The sequence below is a fragment of the Vanessa atalanta genome, chromosome 1 (assembly GCF_905147765.1).
Source record: "Vanessa atalanta chromosome 1, ilVanAtal1.2, whole genome shotgun sequence".
NCBI classification, from domain to species: Eukaryota; Metazoa; Arthropoda; class Insecta; order Lepidoptera; family Nymphalidae; genus Vanessa; species Vanessa atalanta.
The window spans coordinates 2698675-2724010 of NC_061871.1; the positions used below are offsets into that span (position 1 = coordinate 2698675).

A 25336-nucleotide genomic window follows, 5' to 3' on the forward strand; every position below is an offset into this window, starting at 1 on the left:
TGAAACCAGTTGCGTTGAAATTCTAAACATTTATTTTTTAAAGACAATCAATAAAAAATAAATTTATATTTCGGAGTGTTAACAAAAAATATTTCCGTATCATTCATTTTCTCTAAGTTTATTTGTCGAGTTAGTACATATATGTTATCATGACTAACGGCTACACAATTCTCTGTGGACCTTAGCCTCCTACGCCTTGTCCATTTGGACACGTTTCAATTCATAAAACCTTATAGTTTAATAAATTAAAACGTTTAAATTAGGGAAACTATTTTAAAATATTGGAAACCTTAATAAGATGTCGAAAAGACCAGACCGGTCTTTTCAAAGCATTTATATTTATCAAACCAAAGAGTTCTTTGGTTTTAGAAATATAATGTATGTATTGTATTGTATATGTATATTATGTGTATATATTTCAAAAATAACCTCTTGAAATATATCTTGACATTTTAATAAGCTGATATGAAGCCAGCTTTTAAAATAAGTCATTTATACCATCTATTTAACATATAAGAACATGACAAATTTTAAAGAGAATATTATAATAATTGCGTTTTTAAAAATATTCATATTTAAATAACCGACTTCAAAAACTCGTCAAATGTAATATTAAAAATGCTCAATATTGTTGTAAATGCGATAACACAACCTTAGACATGGGAAAATCTGTTGACAAACAATCATGTTTCACATGAACATACATAAGTATATATATACAGACGAATTGAGAAACTTCTCCTTAATTGAAGTAACATAAAAATTAGTAGGAATGCGAAAGAATTGACCACTATAGTAGGAATGTTGTTCTCGGTTCAGTGTTCACACAGTCTACGATTAAACGATTAAAACATAAGTTACAATAAAGCCGAAACCGAAACAGACAACACCAATCTGCAAAGGGTACTCAAACGGAATGACATGTTTCCACTGTCACTCAGAAGCACAATTAGAATTATGTATGGCAAATAAAACAGTACTGAGTTGTTATTCTCGCTCCAGGACTATTTGACCTGACCTATATTCTTGAAAACATCAGCTGAAAGCAATGGTAGCTTATTGCAGAGAAGCACACGAGAACGTCCTTTTAATTACTTAACACATTTTCTATTTACCGATCGCCCTATCGAGCATAGTTAATGGTCTCAATTGTCTTTAGTAGCTTAATCTTGGTTTGAGTAAGTGTTGACAATACGTAATCGTCGTATTCAAATTCTAGATTTACTGGAAATTCGAATGTTTGTGTGTTAAATCTACGGGCATAATTAAGAAAATCATAAGGAAGAAGTCGTGAATAACAGGCATTGGTAAATACCCAAAATACAAGATTATTTTTATAGATTTATTTAAAAATCGGGATGATTCAATGGAAAGAATACCTGGATCATAAACGAAATTTCGAGCTCGAAAGCCGGTGTAGCACCTGGTTACTGAGGTTTAATAAAATTTATCTCGCGGTCGGTTCTCTGTGGTATATCAAAACAGCCTAAAAACCTGGTCATGAATTTAACTCGCACGATCATCATAAGCTCGCACTGCCCGGGATTCCTAGTAGGGGATGGATTTTTATGGGATAGTTCAATTTTTATTATTAAGTTATGTTTCTAACATACATATATATTTAAGTTAATAACTACCTTTTACATATTAAATGGTTTGTATATTATATTAGGCAGACAGAATATATTTATGTAGAATCCCAAAAGATTATGCTAATTATTATTCACGGCAAAGTCGTCCAGCAGATTTTTGCATATGAAATTATTCAACACTATTCTTGGTCTAATGAATATTTATAATGTGATTTACGTTTTTACATAATATAGTCTTGCACGCAAGTACGCATTACGCCTTTACAAGTATGACTTGTGCTGAAGCTTGGCGTAAATTCTACTTGAACATCTTCAATAAAACGGTGTACATTTATGATAATAATAGGATTGAGAATTGGTTTACAATAACGACGTTTCATACTTAAAGAAATAATAAATAGTAAAATATAGTAGCAATCGCGGTTGATTTGCTGGGCCTTATTGAAGAGTTCCGTTGCCTGTGTTTGAAACTCATTACAAATATTTAAGAAATTTTACAGATATGTATGATATCATGACCGAACATACGATATCATGACGATACATAAAAATATATATATATATAAACATCTAAATTAAGACCTCCTAGAAGGCTGTGAAAATTAAAAGGCATTATTGCGGTTAAAATTGAATAAAAAAAATCAATAAATATGCAAATAAAATAAAATACAACAAATTTATTTCTTGATCATCAAACTTAAATGTAAAAATCACAGATAAGTATGAAAAATTGAAAATAAATATATTATGAAGAAGGCAATGTTCAATGTATTAATGTGTTTTCTGTTACAAACAATCGCTCAGATCAATTTTGAGTATTTCGAGTATTTTTGATCGATTACTATGAAAAATGGATCATTTGTTCACGCAGAAGACTTTTATAGCATCCACTTTGTTGCAACACTGTTACATTGAGCTACATCACATAAACTTCTATACTATTTCGATGACCATGGTAATTGGTAAAAAGTAGTTCTGGTAATTAAGGAATACTTTCGAGATTACTTGCTCGGAAACAAATCAATATATTCTCTATTCAAATAAACACTAATAAGCCTATTTAAATCGTGAGCTACCTGTTTGGAGTGATGATTACCGACAAGTACCGACAAGAAACTGAGAAGTTACTCTATTGCAAAAATTTAAAAAAAAACTTGCAGAAAAATCGAGGAATACTAACTCGAACCTTTTAAAGTCTATATTATTTTATTAATCAAACTACATTTTTGTACCATGCACTACGTAAATATTATAATATTTTCAATATAATCAAAAATGTCATGACATGAGATGGAAAACTCGGCTCAATAAAAGATTGTGATATATTGCGCCATCCCGTAATCCATTTTCATAAATCACTTTCTCATGCTTAAAAAGATCCAATTTGTATCTTCAATATATTCGACTATATTTCATAAATATTTTTTAAAGTCAATGTTATTTATTTTCGAAAATGATGTTAATATGCGCGTGACGTGTTTTAAACAAAATGTATTCGTGTAAAACAATATTGAATCCATTTTTGTGACAAAGTATTAATATAAAATATTCATAACAAAATGTATTCGTCATAAAGTATATACAAAATTCACTTTAAAAATTGAAGACAATTTTAATGAATTGTCTAAAATACTTTTTGGAGGAAACTATTCAAAACTGCTCTTAATATTTAAAAAAAAAACCGTTGATAGATTTTAAGTTAGATCTATTTTACAGATAACACTATTTCTATTTTTAAAAAGTTGATTATATAATCACACACACATCTAATATGATAATTTACTTGAGTTTGGTTCTCGTTGAGAGTAGGAACCTCTTGTCATACCAGTTGCACAACGTTGACACAGGGGTAAGTGTATAATGTTTCTAACAACATTAACTTCACTAGAACTAAACATATCCTAAGTTTGATTTAGATATAGAACAGGGTGATTTATTACTTTGGGGTTATTTTATAAATCTTTGGTAAAAAATGAATATTCCTTTACGATTTAAAAAAATATTAAGATTAATTTAAATGTCCATGAACCATGATGTGGATTTATCATTGCCGTCATATTTACTCCAGTGCGTGTTGGTGAATATGTGTGATAGAATTTAATTGGACACATTTAGGTCTCCTTACGATGTATTCCTTCACCACCGAGCACGAGATTAATTATAAACACAAGTTAGTGACATGAAAATTTAGCAGCGCTTGGTCAGACATAATACTGAAATTTTCGGTTAAAATCTATCTGTTTCCATTTAGACATATCAGCTTCTAATACTTAAATAAATAAAGTAATTAATGAATTAGAATTACCCGACGCGTCGCCCATCTTTTATTTTCTTGATTTTGTGAAGTCAATACGTGAACACATTAATAAATCAAAAAGTTCGAGTAACTATTTTGTAAAATACAATACCTGCATACAGACCATACAAGTCATCCATTACGGTATGGTTCCACGTGATGCCGTCAGTGCAGACAATTCATTACAAGCAGAGTATGTGCATGCTCATATTAATGAACCTGTGTGTACTGTCGACGTATATAACTCCTAACTAGTATTGCTTATGAATTGTGAATAAGATCGACACTCGCAGCGACCGTCGGAGACTCGATTTGGAATTGCTTACATATGTATGACGACCGACACAATAATAAAGAAGTCGCAAAAAAGAAAACAATTGATATTGTAATCCTGAAATGTTAATTTGATAATGAAAAAAAAATCAAGAATATAAAATTATTAAACTCCATGAAAATAATAGAAAATTACACCCAAAAGCTAATAAATAAAGCCATATACATTTATTACCGTAGAGGTGATTATTGATACTTAGATGTATTGCACTCCGACAACTTAAAAATATATATATAGAAATACAGAAATTAGAAAAATATGCAACAGGTGGTATTATCGCTAAAGCAGTTTCTAACGTTGTTTTCTCGACGACTAAAATTAACCTTGTCTGGTATAAATTATTTGTAAAAGATGCGAAAAAATAGTCTTATTTAATATTAGTACTCAATATTGAAGTTATTTCTCAATTCCCGGAGGATCGCAATTCAATTTGGGCATCTGCCCTAAATTGAATTCTACATGTATTCATATAAGTGATTCTACTATTCATTACATAATGTTTGTAGCCGAAAACGATAAAAGGTTTAATATGCCTAGCCCAAGCAGGTATCTCATTTTGTTTTAATGGATTTCACTTTGAATATTTGAACTAAACCATATCGTAACCTTGCAGTTGGAAAAGGGAACACAAGCAATATACTGGAGTAAAAGTTAGAACGGTTAAAATTTAAATAGTAACGATTATTTATAATCGGTTTCTACTTTATGCTTGTTAGTAACCATTTACAGTTCTCTGCTGGGCTTAGGAGTCCTCTCGACGACAACCACTTCAGTACTTAAATATTCAGTGGTGCCTGTCCTAGCTTGAAACCGGAATCTTCGGTCAACAATCACGTGTTTTAATCACTATGTCACCTCGGCTAGAATTGTGAACGTTGATATATGTTGTATTTAAATATAACTAAGAAGTATTCGACAGGTGACCTATTAAATAATGTTGACATAACTTATCGACTTTTTCATTTAATTAAAATTGTTAAATACGCCTTTTATCGAGCATTATAAATGTAAATTATTTAAGTAATACTAATAATGCAGAATGTACTCTAGTGTGTTTCAGTAATGTAGGTAACATGTAAGAAATGAATAAATTATTGTTAAAGTTATGTTAAATGTTAGTTCGAAATGCACTTTGTGCTTGCATTTTGCTCCTGTTTAATGAGTTTTAGTTGCAAATATCACGAACTGGAATAGCTGCATGATATGAATGTGGAAATTATTATGTTATGATTCAGAAGTGTCAAAACGCTTACGAAGATTTTCTTAAACCGATTAAACTATAAAGGGAATAATTCGTTATAATAATATATGTATTTGTTTAATTCTATTTAAAAAAATATTGTGGAATATGTATAGTTATAGATGTGGATAGTTATAGAAACGATGTCTACTATATATAGCATTTCTGTTGTGTCTATCTCAGAAAATATACTGTCCTACTAGCCGTGTCTATGGTATTTTAAATCCTATACCTAAGCGTAGACAAAAATGTATAATATACATTTATAAATTGAACAAAAACTTTTTAACTGTAATATTTTCTAATATGTATAACAAATTCAATAACTTAAATAAGTCTTTAGTACAAAGGTAAAAATATGTCTCCTGAGTGATATACAAAAGCACGACCAGGCGAGTTATAATTCTATCTGAATAATGTATTAGGAGCACAGTACTGAACAATATACAGAGTCGGAGCTGTCCGAGCAATTATATCGTTACGCTGGTTATTAATGACACGTTACAAGAGGATTGTTAGGTATAAATAAGGCAAAAGAAAAATTTGTAAAGCGTGGATGATATTATGTGCTAATAAATTGAATTTAGATTATATATATATATATATATATATATATATATATATATATATATATATATATATATATATATATATATATATATATATATACTACCCAAACTTTCATACGCATTCAACGTAATTGCTCCCCTTGGGTTGCAGCGTTATAAATAAGCTATTTAATGCAAAATATTTTTACATCAGACTGTTAGATCTTGAGCTTATGCATACAAACAAACAAACAAACAATTCGGCTTTATATACTAGGACAGTTATATATCAATAGATATGTATTCTCCTTTTAAAAGGTCAAAGGTCAATACAGGCAACGTAACCTACAGCTTTGATCTATCTACCTGAACTAAGAACTATTATATAATATGTTATTGTATTATATTATTATTATCATTTGTTTAAAAATCAATATACTTTTATAGCTTGAATTTGATGTGATTGTCTATAAATTTTTAAGGTAAAACTCTACATACAAAATAAAGATGATTTCCTCCGTCGGTACGTTAGATCTTTTAGACTACACAATAGATTTTAATGTGGTTTTCATCAGTAAACAATAATATATAATTAAGATAAAGTAAGTTCGAGATAAAGGTTTATATGCATAATATATGAATTACATTATAGCAGAGAAATTGCAATATAATAGAAAAAAGCCGAGAATTTCATCTTACCTAGCCAAAAAAAAATGATATTTTATCTTTTTTTGTTTGTTTTTAATCTAAAAGTCGTACCTTTATAGATATACGTATTGTACCCGAGCGAACTGGACGGATAGCTAATGATATAATAAAATGAATTAATTAATGTTCTCAGTTATGTATCTCAGAGTTATATAGTTCAAACAAATATTTTAGTTTAGTTTCAAGTCTGTTTTTATAATTGGAATCCATTAATTCTCCAACTAACTTGTTTAAGTCGTAGAAGTAATTCTAAAGACAACCTTTGAGCACAAACAACTGTTAATATTTAATCTTAAAGTATTTATTATAGTGGAAAAGCGGTTCTATTAAAACGAAAATTGTAACATTTAGAATTAAATTAGGTAAATTATTTTACTATATTAATATTCATCTTGGTATTTTTTGAAACTCTAACATAATAACGGCCTCCGAATATACTAATTAAATGAGTAAATTACAACAATTAGATTTTTTATTTATTTAAAATAAATAGACTAGCAAATGGGCCACCTGATGATAAGTGGCCATCACCCCCTAAGATATAGACGTTGCAAGAAATATTAACCACCCCTAATATTGCCGGTACGCCACCAATCCTGTTAATCGTAACTACGATGTTGTTCCTCTTGCCTGTAGATACACTGGCTCAATAACGCTTCAAGCGGGAAATAACGAATATATGACGAGTAGATGATACCTACCTTAACGAGTTAGCACAAAGCTTACCGCCAAGATTGATACACTTGCTCACTCACCCTTCAAACAAGAACAAAAAAATACTGCTGATTGACGATAGAATATGTTAGAAGTGTAACGTAACTAGATTGGCTTATAGAAAGCCCGACGACCAAGTCAACAGTTTCAACAGTCGATATTGCATTAAAGATTAAGTAAAGTATGATTTTGTTACTTATGTAACTATTAAACGCTTTGCTAGACTTTGACTACAACAATGTGGGGGTGATTTAGGATATGGTAGTCTATCATCTGTTTTCAATTATTAAATATAGCAAATGGACTTGATGGATGGTCATTACTGCCCAGAGACGTTGGCATTGTAAGAAGTATAATATAATCTGTCCCTGACATAGTTAATGTTGGGAACGTCAAATTGTCAAATTGGGAACGTTGTGTCACAACCCTAGGTATAACATATGTATATGCTGGTTAACTCAGCTGAGCATCCCCAACGGGCTTGTAAAAAGCCCTAATACCAGTTGTAATAAATCAAATATTTGTCGGTTTACATATAAGACAAAATGCTTTTTAATCTATGCACAGCCATACCTGCATACAAACCCCGCATACGAGTTCAATAATTGGTCGGCAAATTTATTTTTCATAACATTTTCAAATGATTTTCTACACCAGTAATAATGAGAACAAGGAATATGATGGTCTGATTTTTAAAAATATATACTTACGATATAAGTAAAAAAATATTTTTGTTAAAAAAATAACTTACAAAGCTGTCGGAAATAACAAATCATCAATTAGTCCCACGAAAGTAACCCTGAACTTTAACGACGAATATTATTCTACGAAACAAAGGATCGAGATTCCGTTAAATTATATTATTCACGTGTGTTCAGTCGACGTCAGTGAGACGTAAACATTTCGTTGACTAAATTCAATCATGACATTGAATTACACAATCGTTTAATTGGCAAGAGCAATGACCTATCAACGGGTCAGCTTTGGGGCCACGTAGAGATTTATTTGTGATTCTCTTGCGTCATGACTAATTATATAGGCATGTTGGAATCTTCTTTTACGTTCTTAAAATAAAGTATAACGTATACAATACTACATTATAGAGATAGCATTGAGTGATTGCAAGAATATAAAGTTGAATGGAAAATATTTTATGTGCGTAATAATTTGAAAACTTTTTTAGTTTTTAAATTATGAGGTTGAGATGATAATCTTACTAATCTAATCTGTGTTAAATACGATTAAGATATTATTTTAAATAAAATTTCCGTTCAGACAACCTATCTTTGAGAGAAGTGAATCTTATTCGCGTCGGAATCATCCAATTCGGTCTTTAAATTGTATTCTCATGTCAAAGAAATAATAAGAAAAATATAATTGTTGATCCCATATTAATTCTCTACTTTTATTGAGTCAAAGGATTCGTATAAGGTATTCAGTACGTCACTTAGTGTATTTATGTGTCATGTCGCGTGCATCCGATATAAGTCACCTGCGTGCTGACGTCAGTGAGCGCGAAGGCGGTCGAATGCGTAAATACTTAAAACATAAAAGGCTACTCGTAAGAACAGTAAACGAGTACATTGTATTACGACTGCAACTACTTTTTAACCTTTTAGACCTCATCGATGTTTTAAGTAAATGTGTAACAAATCTTGGAATTGATCAAAAAATAATTAATTAATTGGGAGGTTGTAACAGCTCTGTGTTGTGCTGCTTCGATAATTTTACGAAAAGTAATAGTTTTTACAAGTCCGATCTCTACTCATATGGAAGGAACTTAATTCCTTTCGGATTTAATATTTGGGAAATTTAAATACCAAGTAATAAAAAAATTCAAGCGTTAAAGATTAGAAGAAGTCGATTACTTGATTTAGCTTAAATAAATTACAACTTTGATTTTACTGACGGTTTCTGATATCAGCTTGTTTTACAAACACAATAGAAACCAAATCTGTAGTGTCAGATACCATACAAATTAATTACAACATTCAAACAGAAATAGTTATAGTTAGAACCTTGGAAATTGCCTATCAAACTTTACATAGAATATAATTACAGTGTTATGTATTGTATTCGTCTATTATTACAGAAGCGACTACGACTAAGAGTAAGATTATTAATTAAAGTGATTGTTTCAGTTTATAATATTAATAAATAAAAAAATATATATACATATCTATCTGCTTCTAAATTTATAAAGCCGAAAGGTTATTATACAATTAGTGAGTTTACGGTTGATAGCACACCTTGGGAATATTATTGAAACGATCGCCTCCTTGCTATTATATTTCTTGTATTGAATATTTGAAAATAAACACAAAAAATAGGACCTGCTGAATTTCTTTCGCCGGTTATTCTCAGAGTATTTTTTTCCGCATCGCTTGTAGCTTTTAATTCGACAATCAATAAGTAAGTGTACCTAATGCTTCTATATTGAATATATAAATTTGAAGTATCACATTGTAGATTATGTGTACGTACATTGTACAGCAAAATAAATAGTGAGTCTATAAATTGTTTATGAGATTAATTCAAAATGCGAAAAAGTATTTATAAATTGAAAAATTCGTAAGAAAATCCCTATTTTCCCTTACGCTCACTAGCAACGTATTTTATTGAAAAATGGCTCAATAGGGACTCGTCTGGTCCGAAACTCCACCCACGCAGTAATGTTTGCTTTGCTGCGTTTATTTATTCATATTTTAGTTCTACTTTAAGTTAAACAAAGACGAGAAGCGTTTATATCGGATCGCTTGTTTGGTTGACGCTGATTGTTTTATTTAATAAATATTAATACTTTTGAGGATACACGTGTACATATTCTTAGTTATATTCAAATATATTCTTAGATGTATAAGAAAATAAGAAGATTATACGCTTGTCACGTTAGCACAGTAGGAAAAGTCGAATGTACCTTTTAATAACAATCCCAATTTACTTGCTTTTTCCTTTCCGTGCATCTTCTCTTATTTCTTTTAAGGGATTAGTAAAAATCAGAATAAATTATTAAGAAAACTGTAACTAAAATAAGATAATCAATGAAAAATTGAATTCTAATTTTTACAACCGCAGTAACTTTGTTCATCATTATCGAGTACATTGATTTGCCATTTAATCGATAATCGATAAACTTTATCTCGTTCATTATCGAGCTGTTGTTATGGTATTTTATTTACGATTATCATTTACAATTACCAACATAATTATGTAATATAAAATACTTTGAGAAAAACCGTCGAAGGAAATTCAGCAGGTCCTATTTTATTATATATATATTAATTATTTAAAATATAAACTGAAACCATCAGTTTCATACCAACATAACGCATGTGGCATTAATTTGATACCTAATTTTCATATATAATCGTGGAAATAGTTCCATTACATCATCACCATCATAAATAGTTGACACCATCGTTATGAATAATTTTAAAAACATGCTTAAAATCAAACTTTACTAAATGTTATCAAATTTAGCAGTTTAACCAAAAAACGTACAAGACAAACATAAATCGCCTTTCGTTTTATTTTATATTTTAATATTGAACGTGGAAACGTGAAGCGCGTGTGACACATAAGGCATACGATGCTTTATTAGTTTTGTCCTTAAAAGCCTCTCCCGGTATTGATGTTGAGGAAATCTAATTACGATACGAGAGCCAAGACTGTGCGAACCTCATATTATATTTTATCTACGTCTAGGCTGAGGCGACGTCGGGAGTTTAATAAAATTGTAGCTACATCTTCGTGCCCTAACGAAATTGTGAGTGAAAGTACAAAAATAAATTATATAGGTAGCTCTATAGACTTTTTGTTGTGTGTTAAAAAGATTTATATTTGACTAGATTGCCCGCGACTTCATGTGTGTTGTTTGAATTTAAGTTATTTGGATATTGTAGGGTGATTTTATTTTTATTCTATATATAATTCTATAATAAAAGTAGCCTAAGTTACTCTTTATTACATCCGCTATCTGCCAGTGAAAGTTCCGGTGAAATCGGTTCAGCCGTTCCAGAGATTAGCCGGAATAAACAGACATACAAAAATTGTAAAAAATGATATTTTGGGATATATACCGTGTATACATACATATTTATTTAGTAAAAATGGGTTATTTTAATATTACAAGCAGACACTCCAATTTTATTATATGTATAGATATTTAATTTAAAATAAATAGACGTAGACAAATGGCCACTCATTCGTATATTATAACTTTGCGTGTAGATTTTGACACTTTAAAGCCTTATTCGCATTATTTTAGTATTTTATGGAGTAGTAAAATAATTTTATAACAAATAAGCTAAACATTATACACTCCAATGAGTGTATAATGTTTATTCAATTAAATATCATTGATATTTATTTGAATAAAGAAGCGCGCATGTCATAAATGTTATTAGGTAACCCTTATATGCTTCTCATTTGTTATTAGTTTTCGCCCGCGGCTTTGCTCGCGTTTTAGGACTACTTTTAGGTATAAAAAAGTAGCCCATATCCTTTCAAGTTTGCATCATAACAAATTTCATCAATTTCTGTTTAGAGATTTAGCCGTGAAAGCGCAACATACACTTACAGTTGAGTTACTAAAATGCATACGACAAACAGGTGAGTTCGTTATGAAAATCCCCTAGGAAGAATCCCCTTAATCGAAAGATATGAAAATTATTATGATTAATAATATATAAGACACAAACAGTAATATGGAGGAGAAAATTAAGTTTTATGGTAAATTGTTTTCATTTTAAAGCAGAGTTTACGATAATGATTAAACCTGAACGTTGCTTATTTGTTCGCAACGGCCCGTAAAAGTCACACCGCTAAACTCCTCTCTTCTTAAGGAGAAGGTTATTGCACCACGCTACTCCATTGCGGGTTAGTAAATATATGGGTACGAGGCAGAGCACCAGATAAGTTATAAACACTCATTTAGTATAAGATGGCCCTTGGTTGCTTTAAAGTGAACTATGTAAAAACAATTTATTTTTCAATACATACTCGTATTGAAGCCAGAGTAGATGACTTTGTAATTGTATTCTATGTGTTTTAAATGACACAGTTCATTGACATTATCATTGCATAGGCAATGGGCAATTAAAATTCTTATAACTCTCGCATAATTCCAATCTCTATAACTAGTGTATATTTTTTGTCGATATATAAAATTGTACATTATCCTACGCGCATGCAATGCCAGGCTTCAAGGTTAGTTACATGATATACAGGCAGGTGAAATGACACCTGCTTTATAACATCTTGTACGTCATTTGACCTGCGTGCACATGAACATTGGACTTATTTACCTTTTATTATTTAATCATTATTATTCACTATACAACTTCGCTTAGAGTTACGAGAAGAATTTCATAAAGTAAAAGATGATCGTGACTATATTAATAACCAGCTCATTCGAAATCACGTTTCGCTGTGTCTACGAGTATTTTCTTTATGTATATATATTGGTGTAAATAATACTATTACGGGTTATACATATATTTCAAATAAATTGCGGAATTATATTTAAGTAAAACTAAGTAAAGCACTTTATTCAAGTAGGCTCTATCGAGTACTTTAATCATGTATATGTGATGATGTAATTATGAATCATTTTAAGTTGTTTTAGAAATAGCTAGCACAGATTCGGAATGTAGATTCTTTCGAAAATGACCGCTTGAAAAAATTTTAGTAAGTATATAAGGAGTAGACAAAAGCTAAATGTATTTCGAATTCAAAATTATAAACAATCTTATTCATAATATTATTAAATTATATAGAATAAAATAATCTATTTAAATAAACAAATCATCTCATAAATAAATCACCGCATTCAAGTGTTTTGCAGATATTAAACAAACTGTCTGCCCGTGACCACGAACACTGCAAAGTGCTCGAAACGTCGGGATGTTAAAATAAAATAATTAATATACGCGATTAAATCCGTTAAAAAACTAGTTTTATTTCAATTAAACAAACTGACATAAAATTAGATTAATTGTTTCGACTGCATGCAAGCTTACATCAAACACGGGGCTTGTGGCCGAGTTACGGGTACAGTTGAACTGTGCTCACAGTCGCGTTTGTTATGTCAATATACAACGTGCACAATTCAACGAAATATTAGTTTGATAATAGATCTTATACTCGAAGCGATAAGGATTAACCAGCGAACTCGAATTTAAAATGGTTTTACCGTAGTTTGGCGAGTCGGACAAATATTTGTGATGATTAAAACTGGCGCCGTAATAATTTCGACTAACTAGATAATTTAGGGAAATACCTATCTAAAGTTTGGTTTAGTTTGAAATTTGAATATCAAGTCAAATAATACACCTTGAATTCTAGTTGAAATTGTTTTCAACTCGTAGCGAGTTGTGTTCCTCGGCCAATAATTATTGTATTGGTCGTATTTTTAACCGTACATTAAATATATACATATTTCTTTAAGTTTACAAGTTGTCCTTGGAAGCTCTCGGCTCTTGATTAACGCAAGCCTATCGGTCCCGGTTGTTACTTCGCAACATTTTAAAATAATGACTATATATATGTACAAAACAAATACCAGTATAGTTGAAACAAAAGTTATTCGGTGGAATAGCGCATTATGACGTTCCAAAATTAAAATATATACAATTCAAGTAGAATCATTTGAGTCGATTCAGAATGTAGATTTTTTTTTTAACCCCAATGAGTTACTTTTTATCAATTATATTACATGTACATACATTACATTACCTTACATTACATATCGGGATATATAAGTAATGTAATGCATGAAAATCAACGAATGTGCAGCCTCAGCTTTAATCAACTTTTTAAATGTCTTTAATTTCTTAATTTGAGAAATATTTTTTTATTTCAGCCAGAATACTCATTACTTAAAAAATACTCATTACAATACATTGTCTCTTAAAAAAAATAAGTAGCAAATAGCAATGCGTTTGTGCACAAGGTCATATTCATTCAGCCGCTTCACATTTACACAGATGGTGTGCATAATAAAACGTTGAAATTAGTTATGGAAGATACAGAGCTAAATATAGATCTGTGGAAATTTCCTATGTTCCTATCACATTTGTAATCAGTCGCTATGATATCGATATCTATAAAGCTTTTACTTTCGAATAAATGTTTGTTAGCAAATGAAAGTATTTGTGGGTTCGTATTTAGCTATAATGTATAAGGACGCACATTTTCTTATCTTTTATCTGTGGTTTCTATTTTACTACTGGCTGATTATGTCAAAGTTAACTATTAAATGTACAGTCTTTATTTCAATTATTTAAAGTCTTGCGTCCAGTAATAGAAAAAAATCTCAAAATATTTATAATATAATTTAATTGGATTCTGCAAATTTAAGTACTAAATTTTTACTCTTAATAAAAATATATAGCATAGAAAAGCATATCAGATAGCAGTTTCTATTATGACCATTTTTTACATTAAAAAAATACTACGAAATCCAGTAATTGTTACCAGAAATTTTAATTTATGTGTTAAATATACATAATTGGTCATTCAATGTAGGTATATATTTTCAATGCAAATAAATCTCCAAGTTTCCTTATATTAAATTTACCTTGGTTAAAAAGACAGAAAATAATCTGAATTATTAATTTTAGCTTCCATTAATAAATACATATTTACAAGATTTGCAGAGCTCTTGTAATTATCTGTATTCAATAGTGCCTCCATAATTTCTTAAAATTAAAAAATATATATATTCACGTAAACATAGAATCGGTATTTCAAGACTACATAAAAATAATGTAATGCTTACAAACAAAACAAAACTAAGGTGGTTTTGACAACTATCATATTTTTAGGAAAATGGTCCTCTTTCAAATAATACGTTAGGCTTATTGCGTTTAGGGGAGGTTAAGGAAAAGTAAACTCTGTATTTAACTTCTTCTGAAATATACATAATATTTAAGCTTAACTAACTTCCTCACAGTCACAATGCACCTGAATCAGTATCATGCATATGCCTCGTTCTATTAATTTAGGTAGAAAAAATTATGTATTCATATTTGAGTTCGAAACGAACGCGCTGCATACGTTGTAGTGTTTTTTTTGTAAACATCCGACAATAGGTCTATTGTACTGTGATGGTACTACGCCAGAAACCTTCACACAAGTGCCAACAAAAACTAAAAATCTCCATCTCTATCGGATGAGCGATGCGTGAATGCGTAAAACACGAACATAATTCAAGCACGCTGTTACAAACCGTTGACATAAACTATGCCAATAAGAATTACATGGTCATTCGTTTCTCTATTCTTATTGGACAAAATACGATTTGTCTATGTATTAATTACACTGTGGTGTGGTATTTACTAGATGAACGGCGAGCTTGAGCTCAAGGTCGTGAGATCCTCACGCTCATAGTTCCGCGAACAGTTTAAATGGATTCCAAAAAAAATATCTGTCGGTTTGTTTATGACAAACGTTTCTCGCAAGTAACTCAGCGTAAACGGCCGTCTAAACTGTAAATTGAAAACAAACTTCGGTCCCATTTCTAGGAATTAAATACCGACAAAGACAACTAAAATAAAACAGGTGTTTTTTTAACGTCGTAAATTAGACTTCATAGGTGTAATGAGTAACAGTTCGCCTTTATCGAACAAACTCAAATGAAATGCATCATTACATTAGCAACGAACTGTTTTGATTGAAGATTCATTGATAACGATTCTGACAATTTCAATCAAAGTTATCTCTATTTGTAATTATTACTAGCGCGAACTACGATGTGTTGTTTTTTAGATGATAAATGAGTTTTGAACTAGTATTCGTTGAACTTCATATGGGATATGTAGTTTTAACTGTATATCAAACTTCAAATTTAACTTCAACTTTTAATTGTTTTTAAATTCAGTTTCGTTGATCAAGCGTAACGACCGAGTTTCTTGCTGATTTAGTAGAATCTATTTCCGAACCGGTGGTGATTTTACATAAAACTTAATTGTGTAAATGGATATATGAAAAGTGACCGTAAAAGCCTACTTGAATAAAGTATATTTTGACCTTATTGTTTTATATATTATCGTATATTTATTTCATAATTTTTTCACGGTATTATTCAATGTTAACTGGACAGAAGTGTATTTTCCTCAACATACTTTTGCACAGCAGAATTGCGAAAGCTATGAGTATGCTTGATAGGCGCTCCATGGCTTGCCGCTATTTCACTGGCATTAAAACTCAACTCCACGCTTTATAAAGTATACTATATTTGATAATGTTGTATGTATACTTATTTTAAAAGATAATTCATTTAAAAACATTTTCAATTTCATATTAAGCTGAAAATCCCATGAATTTTGTAGATGCGGTAACATTTGAAAAATGTGACTAATTATATCTCTATAATAGCTCCAGATTTAATATAATATTATATAATATGATAAAATAACTCCGGAATATAGTAATATGATAAATGCGAAAGTAAAAAGAGTGAAGAGGTAACAGTAGAGAGAGCGGGGTACGGGCCTCGAGGCTTGCCTCCTTGCCCGAGGGTCTTGTCGAACCAGTGGTGTGTCCTTTCTTATTGTTATTGGTGGTTGTCTTATTCTGGTGTGTGTCAAATCCGAGAGTTTATCGTGTCCGGTGGTGAGGTAACAGTAAGAGCAGTCTCCTCAATCTTGAACCACTGAACTGATTTAGATGAAATTTGGTACTGAGATAATTTGAGTCCCTTAGATGGATACTTTTTTAATTCAACCTTCGAGGGGGTCAAATGAGGGTGACGGTTTACGTGCTATAGTTATAGATTTATAAATAAAATATAATAAAACATCATAACGTTAATGTGTAATCTTATTATCATTCGGAGTGTCCACTGTATTATATACACTTGATATTGTAAATGCGAAAGTGTCTGTTTGTTATGCTTTCACGGTTGAACCACTGAATCGATTGTGTTAAATTTGGTTCGAAGCAAGCTTGAATCCCAAGGACATGCATGGCTACTTTATTTTACCCTCGTGAAGGGTAAAGTAGGGGAAGTATTGGGGATAAGGGTATATACAAGTTCTTGAAGCATTTTCGTCACAAACTGATTTCCACGTAGGCAAAACCGCCGGTTCAACTTGTCATACATTTAAAATGCATTTCTTGAAATACATATTTAAACGTTTTCAATAATGTCGTTGGTTGGTAGCGAGCTTTTAAGGAAATTGAGGCTCAAAATTTAAATCTCAAGTTCCTGTCGGGATATTAATGTTATAAGGTTAATATGAATATAAATCCGTAGTAGTAAAAACTGGCACTTTTACATTCCTGGGAAAGTACATAATGTCATTGGTCTTGCGCCTGATCTCTCCGGTTTGAGAAGAATATTAGTGTACTGCATGTGTAGTCACTTATATTATCTTCAGTTAGTGATTGGCCGGAGCTTGGTCAGCAGCAGCAACTACAACCAAATACGTTATTTTTAGTTATTAATACGTTATTATTATCGTTATATATATTATTATACGTTATTTTTAGTTATTAAAAAATTTTGTGAACATAAAATGTATTCAAAGAATATTTATTAAACGTAAACAGTGTATGTTTTATGGAAATTTGAATAATTCGAGAATCTTCCAGCTATTTTCATTCGCAACGCATACCATAAAATAACTAACCTTGACATTAACAATGGCAAAAATTATTATTCCATCTACATACAAGAATCGTACCAACTTTACGACTGACACTTCTATCTAATTGCATTGGACCATAAAGGTCCTATCTGTATGTTCGCTATACTTATGGTACAGGTTCTCAAAGCCATGCTGTCTCATGAACAGTCAAATTTGGACTTAAAAATATAACTTAGTGGTAGGGCTTTGTGCAAGCCCGTCTGGGTAAGTACCAACCACGCATAAGATATTCTACCGCTAAACAGCAATTGTTGTGTTTCGGTTTGAACGGACATAACATCTTAGTTCCCAAGGTTGGTGGCGCTTTGGTGATGCAAGGAATATTAACTTCTTATAGGGCCACGTGACAGTCCGCCTACTGATATCATAAAAAAAATCAAGTATCGTTGTTAATATTATCTTTTAACATTCTAGTACACCAACCGCAAATATATGTATACACATACAAAATTGTATCCTGATAAATTACCATTAGTTAATATTGTGTGCTTCTCATTTAATAAATAATGAAGTAACATACTAAAAAGTAATTGTCTTTTTATAAGCAAAATAATGCCCACCAGTGACGGAATACAAGATTTATAGATATAGTACGTACTTTACCGGTGAGGTAAAGTATAGTTATGGAGATTAATAGCGGCTATTAAGAAAAATGTACTTTTTATACATGTAATAAGGCCTAATATTGTAATGCGAACTAAGCTCCGTAATCTAAAATAGTACGCAACTCTTATTTATGTTGAAAGGATTATATTAAAATTCACTACGGGGAGTATAAATTAAAATATTTTTGGACTTTCACAGTTTAATATTTAATTTACATTTTCTCTCTCATTATTTTTTACGCTGTGTCTTAAAATGCCTAAAAGGAACAACGTATACCAAATTAAAAATACGTTTTTTTGTTTTTAACGTTTAAACACGTATAAAAATATTTGTAGGTTTTTATAAATAACAGTAACAATTCTTTTGCAGGTGGATGTTAGCGCCTTACACAAATACCTCAACGAGATCGCGCCGCGCAGCCGCCCTTTGAGTCGTAAGTTTAATTCTTTTTTATTCAGAATATCGTGTTAAGCATGAAATCCGCCTGATAGTTACATGACATTACGAAAAAACAGGTGCTCAATGTATACCTACGTTAAGCAAGACCAAATGGGTGATGCAGGAATATTACGATGATAAAACCATCATTGGTATAAATGTAATAAAATATAATACTTGTACTTCAAAACATTTCAAATCAAATTTTACTTTTAAAACATATTCAGTGACGTTCAAAAACCTGTTGCGTATGTATTGTTAATCTTTCATATTTGAAGTATATAACGAAAAATGTACTCTGAGATTGCTAATCTTAGGTCTAAATTTGCTCGTGTTATGTTTACTCGATGCCCCGGTACTACGGCAAACAGCGTTAAGATCCCGCCGCGTAGCCCATCCATCACACATGATGCTTCCTTTACACATTCTGGAGTATTCACCGTAATCGTTTATGTACACTCATCCCGCTTCGAGACACGGAAAAATGGATGACTTGCAACTTTATTGTCTAATTTAAAAATTACGCTATGGTTTTATATAATTGCAATTGTTTGAACCGCTTCTTAGAAAGGAACAAAGCCTGTCTCTTTTGTGAAGTTGCTGGCAATAATACTTACTGAGGATAATGTGAAAAATATACTGTTCGTTCCATGGTATTATTTTTAAAACTAATTAGTTTAATTTTAGGTCCAACTTTGTATGTAAAAATGTTATTGACCTTATTTTAAAGAACTTTTTTTTTGCTGTTTTGTAGGTACTATCGTATTGTACAATCATATCGATGTTTTCGACTTTGTTAGTTTAAAAATATGTAATACGTCTTATCAAATGGAAGTCTTGAAACGATCAAACAGATCATTGTAGGTAAATAAAAGTAACAAGATTGTTGCAAGCGTGTGATTTATTGTTCTATAGAATATAATAGACTCTGTAAATTTGTCGTAAATGTTTTTAAAATGTATTTAGATTGAAAGCCATGACACGAAAATGCTCGTATCAGTCACACTGTTCACAAACTTTGATCACTCCGGGGAGTCTTTGGAATCCGAACTGAAGGTTGTCCTCATTTCCGTCGGGGAGAACTCTTGTTGATAATCTCTGAACTTTACCATTTTAGTAAAAGTTTGTTTTACTGCTGTTAACCTCAATTGGTTGTTTATTTTCCATGAAATAAGTTACGATCAGATGAAAAGTCTTCTAGAAGGATCGGTATTTAAAAATAAATAAACTTCAACGATTTGTACTACTATAATTATTTGTTTTATTGGATATTCAGGTTTCAGGGATAACAATAGATTATATGGACAATTATGAGTACTAATAATAATATTTTTTTACCAAATATCATAACTAATAAAATAAAATAATTATGGATTATTATTTTTTCAATTTATTTCAAAAATTGGTTATTTTTAAACGTAAATTTATTAATACAATTTAAATTATTAAGTTGATAGTAAAACAGGTTATAATCAAAGGACTACGTTTTGTCGAACGTTTAAAAAAAAAACAGTTTTTGGAGGATATAAAAGAAGTTGGGACTTCCAGTACCTGCGTTTAAAAAAAACCTGAAATTGTAATTCAGTTACAGCGGGCATTAGACACTTATTAAATCTACTATGGCGTCAGAGCGATTGGATATCATTCGAATATGACACTGTAAAAAGCATTTCCGTATAAACAAGATATGCCAAATATATATACCTAATGCATTCACGATCGATATAAAAATACTGCACTGCAATTAAAGTAATGGAAATTGGTTTTGCGATATATATTATTTTTTTCTACGAATATCGGTGTAGGTACATTTCATTTCGCTGTTTCATTCCCACGAGGTAACCCGGTCACGATATAATGTATATTTGTATCTATGTATGCGTATCGAAGTCGAGTTTGAGTACGACCTGTTTATGTAATATTCCTTGCTTTCTTTCTTTAAAGCTATTGCGACCTGCTGAATAATAAACCTTTTGTTTTCCTAATGATTGTTTGTTAAAAAAAAAATGTTTCTCTAAAATTTTTCACGTGTTTTTTTTATAAAAATATTTGGTTTTCGGATCTAATTACAATTAATACATGCATATATAACTCTCCACTATACAAAAAAAATGTCGTTCAGAATGGTTAAAATGTGTTGTCTAATTTTATTGTAATTCGTTTAAATTGAATATTTCTAAGTTAACATTCGGAAGTTATTGAAATCGGTACGATTTTTAATGTAAGAAATCAGTCACTTATGTTAAAATCTGTTTATTTTAGAGGTATTATGTGTGTATATGAATTTTTCGGTTGCCTAGCATATATCGAGAATAAATATGTCATCGACAGCAAACCATTTGACTTTACCTGATACTCATTACTTTTTAAATTGACATGGTTATTTTTATTACTATAAGTATATGAAACGGGATATTTACCATGTTTTTTATTTTTATTTTATGGAGCTCGATATTTCGACATTATCTACGAATGTCTTGTTCACGAGACTGTCTCGTGTCTCGATATTCGATTTTTAATGTAAGAATTTTAACAGAATATCCCGTTTCAAATACTCATTATATTAAATTGAAATTAGCAGTTTTTTGGATTAATATGTGATTATGTTTCTAATGACGTCAAATAGATATTTGATAGTGTGAGTAGGTCAAATCTAACTAGAATAACTTTTAATTCGACATTTGAATCATATATTATTTAATTCCCATATAATAAATAAAGAATGAAATGTACGACAACTTATGATGTTCTCATATTAATATATAGTTATAAATAAAACCGAAAATGATCAAAGACTTTGATGTTTAGATAACTGTAGCACCGGATATTTGAAATTCTAAAACGATGTATAGTACGACACAACTTAGATGTAGCATCGGCAAAACCGATCACATTCGAATTAAGTGCGTCTTAAAAATCATCAATCTTTATTTATTTGTTATGCGAAAATGAACTTTATGCAAATGTAATAATTTGTAATGTCATATAACCAAATACATTCGCCAAATTGACGATTAATTTCTTTTTTTTAATTCCACGCTACATTTAAATTGTGTCGTACTATACCTATTACTTGAATCAAAATTTCCTATAATTTACCAATTATGAGGATAGCTCTGTGTGTGTGAGTGGAATACTTAATTTGAAGTTAAATAATTATCAATAGTAACAATTTTCAGTCTAAAATTACACAATAAATTTTACTTCGTACTTATGACTTTACAATCGTGAATACTTTATCTGATCTGAAGGATTTTTATATAATGCCCTTTGTTGGATTGATTCATCATAAAGTTGCAAGTTTAAACAGATGTCACGATTTATAAACAAAGACATAAAAGTCAATGTTCTTTGAAGTAAAAACCTATTACAACACTTGTATATAAAATAGCTTTAATTTAACCTTTCAGATTTGTAAGGGTAAGTATAAGTATTACAGAGGTAGTTAAAGCGTCAGAATTGTAGGAATAAAGGAGACCCTTGAGTGAGTCGTTACTCGGATTGTGCGTCACGTCCAAAGAGTTATTAAAGAAAATCTTAATCACCTCTCTTTCTTTTCGCGCTCGTATTAAGCGGTAACGCCGTTTGAATACTGTCCAGCCCAATGGAATACTAATCAACTGCTGCCTCCGAACTTTTCAATTTAAGTCCTTCTAAAAAGTTGAAGGTTTCATATTAAATAGAAGTTGAAATACGATTATGCATCGATTGCATTTAAATGTGCAATTCTAGTGATTAATTGTTTCCCCTTTTTTGAGATAAATTTAAAAGTCCGATGAAATCTCAGTTCAATAATTGGTTTTTAAAGTCGCGCTAAATGAGATTATTATAACCACAATTACAAGATTTTTGGGCTTAAAATTAATGGTTCATATTTGTTTATTACGTGTATGTGATTATATTTGGTATCTTGGTAAGATTGACTTAAGAAGATCAGGAAAATTAGAATGGAACGTAATTAGAGCGTAGACAAATAAATGAAAATTTAATGAAGATCAAATTGTCTAAATACAAGATCAAGTAAATAATCAAAGTCAAGTGGGACATTAAACGAGTCGTGTAATTACGAAATCTCATTACGAAGCGTTGTAATTTGCGTATCGGAATTTACGAGCGACTAAACTTTAAACAAATGATAAAATAAAAGTTCTAGATAATTTGAATTGGACTGTCTATAATTACAAAACCACCCGATGTGCTGAGATTTTATAAATAATGTGTCTTTTTTTTTGTAAAAAAAATTAACGAGAAAATGAATTGTAGTTTTATAATAATAGTACTTCGAGCCGAGATGGCCCAGTGGCTAGAACGCGTGCATCTTAACCGATGATTTCGGGTTCAAACCCAGGCAGGCACCACTGAAATTTCATGTGCTTAATTTGTGTTTATAATTCATCTCGTGCTCGGCGGTGAAGGAAAACATCGTGAGGAAACCTGCATGTGTCTAATTTCAACGAAATTCTGCCACATGTGTATTCCGCCATCCCGCATTGGAGCAGCGTGGTGGAATATGCTCCAAACCTTCTCCTCAAAGGGAGAGGAGGCCTTTATCCCAGCAGTGGGACATTTACGGGCTGCTAATGCTAAAAAAAGTACTTCGAGATGAAATAAAGAATTATTCCTTAATATATATGAATATTGTTGAAATTTAAATAAATACTCAAAAAGATACAATATCTGTTTCAATTCGTTACAGACTAAGAAGCGTTCAAATCGAATTAATAATAAATAAAACGATTGTATATTTCAAAACTTAGACATTTATTTAATTAAGACTATTGAAACAAGACAATATAATTTCCTCTGAAAAGACGAAACTTTTAACGTTAGTGGTGTGACCTTACTGCAAGTGAATCGAATAATTAGTTACGCCAGTAGGGCGTTTCCCTTTGTTAAAAGTTTCTATATTTATAAGAGCTATTATCGTAAGTGATCGAAATTATCCGATTCGCTTTTTGTTATGAAATTTAATCAAATACCAAAATATTACAGGCACTGTACTTATACGTATATAAATATGTACTTAACAAAAATAATGCAATTTTTTTGCTTTATGTTATAAATATAGTATGTTGAAATAATACCAGATCTATTATATTCATACACAGGTGTGAATGTAATGGCATTAAAATTTCAACAACTCTTAAAATATTTTTAAGATAATGTAAGAATTATTTACGTATAAGTTCACTTGGTGGGCTCAGGGCTTTGTTTGATTTCGAATAATTTTCGATCACGGTTTCGCCCTCGTCTTAGGGGAGGGGGCAGCAGGTACTCAGTTATTTTTTATCGTTATATATTTTATAATACAGGTAGGTGGACATGCAAATGGGCCACGTGATGGTAAGCGGTCACCACAATCCATAGACATAACGCTGTAAATATATCAAACATTCCTTACATTGCCAATGCATCATCAACCTTAGGAGCTAAAATGTGATGTCCCTTGTGACTGTAACACTGGCTCATTCACCATCAAAAACGGAACACAACCGTACTTAATAATGCTGTTTGATGGTTGAATATCTGATGACCCTGAAAATCTGTATGTAAAATTTATTGGTGTTGTTTAAGTAGTTGGAGCGCGAAATCGTAACAAATACCTCACTTCCGAATGACTTTTAGCTCAGAACAATGACATTTTAATTTTTAAAATTGAATAAGAACGGAGTTGAGGAAGCGATGTGAGTAAAAAATTTCAAACCCACGAGTAACTATCTATTAATAGTAGAAACATTCGCAAACTCGTAAATTTTATTATAGTCTCGTGGAAAATATGCCATTCGATAGTAGGTAATAATGAAAGTTGTGGCTGTTAGTATTTTTTATATGGTTCTCTACATCTCGCGATCGAAGACCATATTCGCAAACTTAATTTCTACTACTTTTTCTGTAACATAAAGTTGGATAGCCTGTGGAGTTGAACGCGCTTATCTCAGAAACGATCAGTCCGATTTCAAGCATTATTTTTCCGTTGAGTCCGTTTGCTGAAAAAGTTCGGATTTTTTTTTGCGAGCATGTGTCCCTGGATGGTTTAAATTGTACCCGGTAGATGGCGCTGCAGTAAGTAAATAAATAAAAAAACTGGAGCGTTCATCTGAGTGAGGGTTTATCAAATAAGAATGAAAATCTTTTAATTAAATAGTCCACATGTTAAGTTTTATTCGAGTCGGTAAAACAGTGACGAAGTTTAGCAACCTCAAACAGA

At 30.9% G+C, this 25336-nt stretch overlaps 1 protein-coding gene across 1 annotated transcript in view; it reads left to right on the plus strand.

Annotated features, from left to right (window-relative positions):
• Window positions 1-25336, plus strand: part of LOC125064101 (beta-arrestin-1) — an 81962-nt gene that overhangs the window by 15731 nt on the left and 40895 nt on the right. The window contains exon 2 of the mRNA XM_047671122.1: window positions 19060-19123. The gene's annotated coding sequence lies outside the window, so the exon portion shown is untranslated. The remainder of the gene's footprint in view (window positions 1-19059; window positions 19124-25336) is intronic.